A 7,025-nucleotide genomic window follows, 5' to 3' on the forward strand; every position below is an offset into this window, starting at 1 on the left:
GCACTGACTGCAGTCAGCTGCACACAGGTCACACAGACAGAAGCCTGGGCGCCGACGGGCCCCTGGTGTGGTCCTGACTCCTGGGCATTCAGGACACCACCAGGAGACCGTGCCACCAACCGGGCCGCAACCTGGACCTTGCCTGATCACTAGACTGTGACAGGCTCAGGCTGCACCGCACGCAACAACACGTGACTTCCCTGCTTTGCCAGCTGGGATTTGGGCTCCTGTCGGAACCTCAGGGGTGGGGGGGGATGTGCGCACACTGGCACCCGCACAAATAAAAAAGCAGGCAGAGGGGGCCCCAGGAAGCAACTAGGCCTCCCTCACCACGCAGGGCAGGCTCGCTCTCTCACAAGTCAGGACCGACGATGCCACGCCTCGACACCTTCACTTCACAGTAACTCGTGAAATGAAGGTGGCGCTGTGCTGCCCCCTGTGGCAACAACACGTCACCATGTAATTTCACTGGCTCAGAAGAACAGCCAATGAAAACTGCACATTCTGTGTTACTATACAGAATGTATCAAATACTTATAGTAACAACAGAATGGTAGTTTTCATTGGCTGTTGTTTGTAACAGTTTGTTGTTCATTGCTATTGCTGGCCCCTCCCAGGCCCAGCCAGCCATGACTGCAACCTGCAAGCACGAGAGAAATCGAGATCAGAATGACAAATCCCAATGATTTATAATCGAAGCAAAGCGAAGTGGAAGAACAAACAAAGCATTGCACGTGCGCTGGCCCCGCATGAGTTCCGGTGCCCAAAAAAGAGTGCCGGTGTTGGCCACCGGCAACCACCCCCACAAATTAAGCACTGCAGGAAGTGCTATTGGAAGTGAATGAGCATGTGTGCGACGAGTGGTAGGTGAGAGTAGGGGGTGAATGAGAAGGTGAGTGACGGAGTGAAAGGTGAGTGAATGAAAAAGAAGGGATAAGAGGAGAAGTAGTTGTATGGAGAGCAGAAATGATGTAGAAAGGGTAGAATAGTAATGGATAAGAGTAGGAATGGTGTACAGAGGGAGAAGTAGTGGTAAGGAGTAAGTTCAGAGGACGGTGGTTGGCCGTAATGGGAGGAACATCAGAAAAGCAGTAGGAAAGGGAAGGGAGAGGACCATCAGAGGGATAGTAGAGCGAGTATGAGGGAGAGTGAGGGCAGACAGAGGGTGGATTGGGTGGATGGAGAGTAAAAGGGGAAGAGGGCGAGTGATAGACATATTCAGGGAGAGGAATATCAGAGCAAAGAAGGAACAGCGAGGCTGAAAACCTGGGTGTCTGCCAGGCACAATCATTAAGTCATTCTTGGGTAGAAAGCCACTGGAAAGGAACGCGTACATTGTTTGCTGAAGGTTTAGTTAGAAAATCCTTCAGGCCAACACCAGTAGACAATTGTTTAGAAAGTAGGGGTTAATTATCTCAAGTATCAGCCCTGAATTGAAGGACCCCTGTGTTAGGGTGGAACCTCTCCTTCCTAGGTTAGAGAGAGAGGCGCGGCCATTTGGTTCACTGCTGCATTAAGAAGAATAAAAACCCTCAAACTGTCTCTACGAGTTGGTGTATTATTAAAGCTGTCTGTGACACTCATCTGTAGCCTAGATCGCCAATCCGTACACTGAAAAGGTGCATCATTATGGCCAGGCAGAGATTTATGAGACAAAGATCTGACAACAATCTAGCAGCTCGGGGCCTAGGAATTGTGAAATAGGATAACATGGCTGATCTTGGTACATGGACCCACAGCTGGTCACAAACAATTTAACTGAAACAGTTCTGGAGAGATTATTCCTGATTTCAAGAGAAGGAGGCCTACATCCACCGTCTTGGTGACAGCTGACATAATTTTTAAGCATTGTATCACTCCACCCAAATGAGATTGAATAACAAAACTGTATGTGCCAGCCACAATAAGACAGGCAACTGCTGTTACCTGTGAAGTACCAGATGAATACACCAAGCCCTACTGCAAACCATCTTTGATTAGCTGGCTAGAAGTGACTTCGTTTCGGTGATCGAGGTTTGGACATTTCCAAACCTCTTTGGAGAAACATAGAGAAAACAGCAGCAAATGCTCACTCCGTTTCTGTCAGGAACTTACCTACATCAACTCAGCATAATGTCCGTTTGCTGGCACACAACACACATGACAGTAGTGGATACACAACTGTTGGAGCCCATTTGGACACCTGGAAACTCTGACGCCCACTGTTAGGTAGGTGGCGTCTGCATCCAGTAGTTAGGTAGAGTTCAGAGATGACACCAGTCTTCCAAAGTTAAGCTGACAGTCGGGAAACCTGGTCTCATAGGATATGACCAATTCAAGATGGCGTATTTCGGTTTCCACTTTTGGGGCTTTTCCACTTGCTAACCTTAAAGTGACTCTTGGTACAGCTGTTTGGTGCTGGCAATTTTCTGACTTTTCTGCTTGTCACTTTTCAGTTTGCAACAAGCTGTTTCATTGGTCGGCTTTCCCCCTTCCCCTTCCCCTTTTCTTTCCTTTCTTTCTTCTTGTACAACAGGCATTCCCTTTTACCACTCCATTACCGGTTAAAATTCAAAGATCGCCCATGTGTGCGGCGAAGGGTAGTGCGAGCAGGATAGGTGTAAGGCAGGGGAGCAGGACGATAAGAGAAAGGAGGGAGGTCCCCAAACTCTCTCTAAGGAAATTGAAAAAAGCAATACTGTACGACAACTTTGGTGTCTGGTGTACTGATGTTTTGCATTTTAAATATTCTTGATGTTCACCAGCTCTGCCCAGGGCGTAGCAGGGAAAAACCCCAATTTAAAGTTCACCTGAGCTTTTAGCTTTTCTTTCTGTACAAAACCAGAACATTTCTTACTTTGACAGGGGACTACAAGCACCAGCAGGCAATTCTTTCCAGTCTTTTTATCAGTTCTTATCACCTAAATATCACTATAGAAAATATGTCAACATATCTATTGAAATATATAGCTGCTACACAGACAAGCAGTGGCAATGCAAACAGTTTGGGCTCTTTTATAGGCATTTTAAAGGCACTTTCTGGGCACTGCCGTCGTGATATTAACTGGACATTGATGCTAGCAGGTGCAAAATGGTGGGGGTACCTGGGCTACTAATAACTGTGCCTGACAAACCTAATACTTACACACAAAGCAAAACTGTTGGCTTTGCCAATGCCTGTTTTTAAGAGGACTTCAGTGAAGGGCATTGTTTGGAGTTATAAATCGAGTGGCTGAAGGCAGATCTGGTTAAGACATTTTTAATACACCAGTAGCAGGTTTACAGCTCCAATTAAGTCATTAACTCTCAGAAGACTGCTTAAAAAAAATACTGGCAGGCACTTTGATTGCAAAGTTTGATGGTAAGGCGGTTAAAGCGAGCACAAAGAGTTCCCATGAGGCGGTATTTAGGGTGAGAGGGACAGGAACTTGGTTGGAATGGTCATAGGGGTTAGCAATGGGTGGCCAAAGAACCAAACAGCACCTAAATACTTTGTGCCCCACCCCCCCATATGCTAAGTCTCCCGATCTGTACTCTAATGCAATAGTTTCGTATTATAGGTGGCGCTAATAGCGCAAACTAAAAAGCACAAAAGTGCGCACTTACTTTTTGAAATTATGAAAATGCCAATTTACCATCTTGCAAGGTTGGCAGGATGACCTGAGATGCTTTAGTTCTAGATACCGTCCTCCTCGGACAACTCTTGGTGGTGCCTGATATTGGGAGAATTTCAATGCTCTTTAAAAATGACTTTTGGTGGTGGACTGTGGAAAATGCGGGTGACTACCAAGTCTCATGGGGTGGGCTGCCAGCAGCAAGAATATTGATCCGACTGGTCTCGAGGCTCCAGCCTTCAACAGCTTAAAAGGAATTAGCCCTGTGCCACGTATGCAAAAGCAGCCTGGGTGATGCATGCCCGCGGTTGAGGTAAGGGAATGACCCGGACCACTGCATTGACTGTGTGGTGCTCTTGTGATCCCTGGAAGCACCACCGGTGAAGACAAGCTACTGGTAGGATTGAGCAAAGTCATTTTCAGGGCACCAAGGAGTAGCGCAGTACTGGCAGGCAGGCCATTCAGGCAGGAGGGTCTAGTCCAATTATTCCTGCAAAAGCTGCACTGATCGCCTTTGTTCTTCCCCACTCCTTTATATTTTTGAACTAATTTGTGATGTCATCATAGTGGTCATACACTGCTTTCAAGGATTTTGTTGTGTTAAATCTGATCACCTTAACGCTCTCTTAACAAGGGTTTTTTTCACTGAATTTCAAAGGTTTTAGTTTCTTTTGGGCCCAATAGCCTTTGCCTTCGGCTTTGACCACTTTACTTGATGCGCCAGGAAGTATTACGCCCATGTCTTTGGGGCCCACTAGCAATGGTCTTTGGCCATGGCCGCTGTGCATGTTGCACCTACAGCCATGACATTCGGTCTTGGATCTGTACATGTTGCACCAATAGGATTCTTTGGGGCCAACTGCCCACGGCCTTTGGCCATGCCCACTGTACATTTTGCACCAACAGCCAGTAGATTCTTTGGGGCCCACTAGCCATGGCCTTTACCAAGGCCCACTGTACATGTTGCACCAATAAGTTTCTTTGGGGCACACTAGCCATGACCCCTGGCCATGTCAAATGGCACAAAGACCATTACCCTCTGCTTAGTAGATGTGATCACTGTTGGTGTAAAAGTTCCTTTTTTTCCACTCGTTCCAATTCCCATGGGATTCCCCTGATATTCCCCAGATAATAGCAACAAACGGCACATACAGCAGCAATGAACTACCCATGCTTGCGGTATTCCCCCAATAATCCAAAAATGCTCAAACTGTAACTGGCTCCCTACACCCCCCCACTCTCCAATTTCACATGCTATCCTCTTTCCCCCTCCCTACCTCCAGCCTGATGCAATTGCATCCTTTTTCCTCCTCCAAATAGCTTTTTGAGCAGTGTTTCTTTTTGCATACCCCCGGTATCCCCGTTATTCTCTAGCATCGAACAAAATAGAAATGGCATTATGGGGTTATTCTGTCCAGTAGTTGTTAAAATATTTGATGGAGATGGGGATGCCCACAAAAATAAATTATAGCTATATCTCCCATGGTGCTTTTCAGTAGAGAGGCTTTTCAGAAATAAAAAGGTTGCAATTTTTTTGTTCCATGCGAGAGATAACCGGGGTTATTACAGGTATAACTGGGGTTTGCCAAAAACGAAAAGGGGGAAAATGCCAATTGGAGGAGCAAAAGGGATGGAATGGCATTCAGCTAGAGGTTGGGAGGGGGAAAGAGGACACCATGTGAAACTGTGGAGTTGGTGAGGGCTGGGGACCAAGTTCAGAGCTCGAACGTTTTCACATAACTGGGGTTAGGGTTATAGTAGAAAAAGGGATCAGGAATGAAAGTTTGTCACACAAATAACCAGGATTATTTGTGGTACATTACTTTTATCGGGGTTATACTAACAGCAGTTATTGCAAAACATTTATTTTTAAAAAGAATTACAAAAATTAGATTAATATAAATAAATGTGGGTTACTACAGCTACAGTGTGGTGGGGTAATGAGTGTAGCCGAATGCTACGGCTACTGCGTTACATTAAGGAACTCAGTAGTACAATATGGAAAGTGACACGGCTGAAGGCCATGGCTAGTGGGCCCCAACAAAACCTAATGGGGCAACATGCCAAGGGACCACTGCGAAAGGCTGTGGCCACTGGCCATGGCCGTGTGCCCACAAAAAACTTAATGCTGTGGCTGCGGTAGATGGCAAGGACCACTGTCCTTGGCCGAAAAGGCCATGGCCAGTGGGCCTGTTTAAGAAACCTGTTGGAGCAATATGTAGAGTGGTCATTGTAGAGGAGCAGTTACATTCCCCTGCAGGAAATCCTGCCCCCCCCTCCCTCCTATATCTTGTCAGTCTGAGATTGTGCCGTTTTTTACACCAATATTTGTCCCAATACCGCAGCGTATATCCGAAAGGAGATATCCATTAAGACAACCCTTTTGAATGTATTCCCAAAGAGACGGCAATCTGAGGGAGGAATGCCCTGAAGGACTCTGAAAGCAAAGAGAGAAGCTAGTGACATCACAAGAGATATGTGTGTTGTCCCGAAATATTGGCTGAAAAGGATTCATGGATCCTATAAAAACTGATGATGTAGTAAAGAGACAAGTGAACTTTTAAATATGAAGAAGATTACACGTGCACAAAGTGCTGCAGAGAATCAACTGTTCAATAATTGTACAGACGCTAAAACACAAGGTAGTCTGAGTCATCATAGAAGCTGGATATACATAGTGAATAGAATGCAGGCGAAGCCACCACTGTATAGAAGTTGGACATCGGTATCATGAATTTTAGTAATCCGGTACCCATGAAGAAGAAAGGGAGAATTGTGTCGCAGCAGGAACAAGATGAAATCGTGGAGCTGCATGGCAAGGCTGTCTGGCCTGGTATCCAAACTGAAGCAGACAAGGTTGGTTATCTCTTCTTGAAAGGAGTGAACTTGCAAAGGATGACTCATCTCTTGTTAAGGTGCAAAGAAAGAACACCAAGAGTGCCAGGTTTTATTCATTTAAGACATTTTGGTCTCCTGTCACATGAGCCAAGGATGTATATAGAGTCGAACTTGGGAGTCCTATGTATTCCCAGAGACAAGGATACTTTGCAAGGCCAAGTTCAAAGACCATCTTCATGGCAGAAGGCTTGGGTGATGAGAGATGTTGGGCTGATTGGGTGGGGACATAGTCGGGCCCACCTCTTTGCACCTGGGTCTGGGCTTGCGTGCTGCTAAGTGAACCGAATGTTGCAGACATGGCACAAGCATGCCAACCAATTGTAGAGTTCCGTATAACAAAGGACCTTATAGTTTGAAGACCAATATAAAACTGTGTGCTTAATGATTTTAAGGATGGCATGTTTTAGAGGTAGGCATATATTGTCCACCTGACAGTGGGCAGCCAATCACAATCCTAGTTCCTATGTAATGTATACTTAGATGTTCCCCTTAAGCCTATCACAATCCCTAGTAGGTTTTTCATTATTTGCCACA

Source organism: Ambystoma mexicanum, chromosome 2q, assembly GCF_040938575.1.
Source record: "Ambystoma mexicanum isolate Mex_15411 chromosome 2q, UKY_AmexF1_1, whole genome shotgun sequence".
NCBI classification, from domain to species: Eukaryota; Metazoa; Chordata; class Amphibia; order Caudata; family Ambystomatidae; genus Ambystoma; species Ambystoma mexicanum.